The sequence below is a fragment of the Bactrocera latifrons genome, unplaced genomic scaffold, assembly GCF_001853355.1.
Source record: "Bactrocera latifrons isolate USDA-ARS-PBARC rearing strain unplaced genomic scaffold, ASM185335v1 scaffold_38, whole genome shotgun sequence".
Taxonomy (NCBI): domain Eukaryota; kingdom Metazoa; phylum Arthropoda; class Insecta; order Diptera; family Tephritidae; genus Bactrocera; species Bactrocera latifrons.
Window position 1 is genome coordinate 428,402 of NW_017537023.1, and position 2,581 is coordinate 430,982.

Below are 2,581 nucleotides of genomic sequence, written 5' to 3' on the forward strand. Positions count from 1 at the left end.
AATGTAATAAGTTTGCAATAATCCATATTTTCTCATAAATGCTACTGTAGAATGGACAGCTTGAAATTTCTTTAAAAAATTATTTAAAAATATTTTAAATATATTGCCCATAAAAAAATGTGAAATATTCGCTAAGGGGCTGTCTCTTATACACATCTAGATGTGTATAAGAGACAGGTATAAAAATGGAGAAGCTGATGACCCTTTTTGATCAAAATTTACAGTAGAGTGAAAGAAATAGTAATTTTTCATTAAAGTGCAAAAACGTTGTTAAAAACATTTTGAATACTTAAAAAAGTTGAAAATATAAAAGGTGTTTTTTGGCGATGAAAAAAATATTTTCAAATAAAACTCATAAAAATCAAAATCCTTTCAATAACAATAGTTTGCAACTAGACAGTCGTAGCTAATTTCTCAATGTAGCTCACTGTATTAATATAACCTCAACGAATAGTAAGTCAAATTTTATAACCAATTGATGGATCCATTTTTTGATATGATGAGGACATAAAAATTTCACCCAACCGGAAGAGGCTTATACATGCAAAATCAACATACGTAAAGTACTTTTCCCTGGATACAGGAGGCTGAAAAGTTTTTCCAAAATTTTTCACATTACCGATACGGTAAATTTCTATGGCAAAAATTTATAGTAAATCCAATGAAAAATAAAATAACAAAAATGTAAGAAAACATAATTTAAGGGTGATCTGAAACCGATAAGAAGAACGAAAGGGGCATGGTTGAGCCTATACGTTTAAAAAGGGTTTATCACGATTTACGGCAAATCTTCAAGTTCTATGGAAAAAAGACGCATAGTAAAGTTGTAGGTAATTAAAAGATATATAAATTTTGTATTCACTGTATTCACGCCTTCTTCACATAACCTCAAAATTCATGTAAACATGCAAGTAATTTTGTTTTTTTATTTTACAAGTTTTTTAGCGAATACTAGCCTTTTTATGTCCAAAATATATTTTTATATTTAAAATGTTTTTGTTTTTTGTGTTAACTTATTTCTACATAATATAAAAACAGACACTAATTGCAATTGAAAATTCTAACGACTTTCGTCTTATTTTGATTTCTTTCCTTTCAAAAATTATCGACCTCAGCCTAAATAAATGTTTTTGATTATAAAATTTATTTTGAATATTTTTTTGAACTTATTTTCAAATTTTGGAAATATTTTCCATAAAAAGTTCTTTGAAGGGTAAAAAACAGAGCCTTTCCTACAGTATTTTTTTCTGATATAAAAAATTTTATATTTTTTAGAATGTTTTATTGCAACAAACATACACTATTAAAAGGGAAATACAGAAATTCTCGGAAAAAAATATTTTCAACTCGATCATTTTCCGGTGACCACTCGAAAAAAGGATGTAGCCGCGTTGGCAGAATAATTCCTTACAAGATCAGCTAAAGTGAAAATAATACGAGTGTTAGTTAAAACCTTAACTTAAGTATAACTTGAACGGAGGAAAAAAACTGGAAACTGGACTTTTGGCAAACATTAAAAAAAATATATAATTTCGCGACATTTTTTTTCAAATCGTTCTAATCGAAACAAATTCTTCCTTCAAGTCTTTGAGAATTGTATCTCATCTGCTGAGTAGTTCTCTAGAAATCTTGCCAACTGACTTCAAATATACAGTTTCGAGAAAAACGCGTTTAAAGACGGCGCACTTTGACTAGCTAGCCTCGAACGCACAAGTTCTCAAGACTGTATCTGCGAAACTACTACAACTTTAGGACGATATTCTAGAGGCATTGTAGAAAGAAAAATCGATTTTTGGAAAGCATATTATCTTTTAAGCGAAGTATTTATATGTACATATGTATACGAATATGTACGATAAAAGATGATAGTCTAAATAGTTTCAAATTTTAAAATTAAATATTGAAAAAATTAAAGCCGCAATATTACCCTCCACCCTCTGTACGAACATGGCGGCCATAATTAAATCAACCGTTTTGTAAAATGCTATGTTAATTAATTTATCAAATGGTTTGGCGCGTTCAAATTGCTATAAAAGTAAATAAAATTTGCAAATAAAGGCAAATGCAAATTAGAAATGAAAGTGCACAAACGAAAGTGCAAGCGAGTTACAACACGCCACACTGCCTTTACGACACCAACACGCATTCGGCGTCGTTGCAAGCGCCACACCTCAGACACAACAATAGCAGCATAACCATTGACGAGGACACCTACGCATCAAATTGGTTTTTGTTTTTGTTCTTTTGCGCCCCTATCTAACGATGACAGATAAAATTGGCGAGAAGGGATTACGCGACACAAAAGGGTATTTTAATTGAGTTAAACTCTTCGAAAAGGCACGGAACTTAAACAAACACTTATTTGCTGATTATGAGGAACATATTACATACATATTGGATATATAACTGCGCTAAAATGTCAAAAGGGCTTAAGTTGATTTTGGAGTTTTGTGAAAGTTTGTGACATTTTGTGCCACTTATTTGAGATTAAAGTTTATTTTTGGTTTACAATAGAAGCATTGCATTGCAAATTGCAAGTTGCAAGTAAATTTAAAATATCTTAATTTAAAAAAATTAATAA

At 30.1% G+C, this 2,581-nt stretch overlaps 1 protein-coding gene across 1 annotated transcript in view; it reads right to left on the reverse strand.

Annotated features, from left to right (window-relative positions):
* The window catches only part of LOC108972111 (probable G-protein coupled receptor CG31760), a 35,446-nt gene that overhangs the window by 32,015 nt on the left and 850 nt on the right, over positions 1–2,581 (reverse strand). The window lies entirely within an intron of this gene.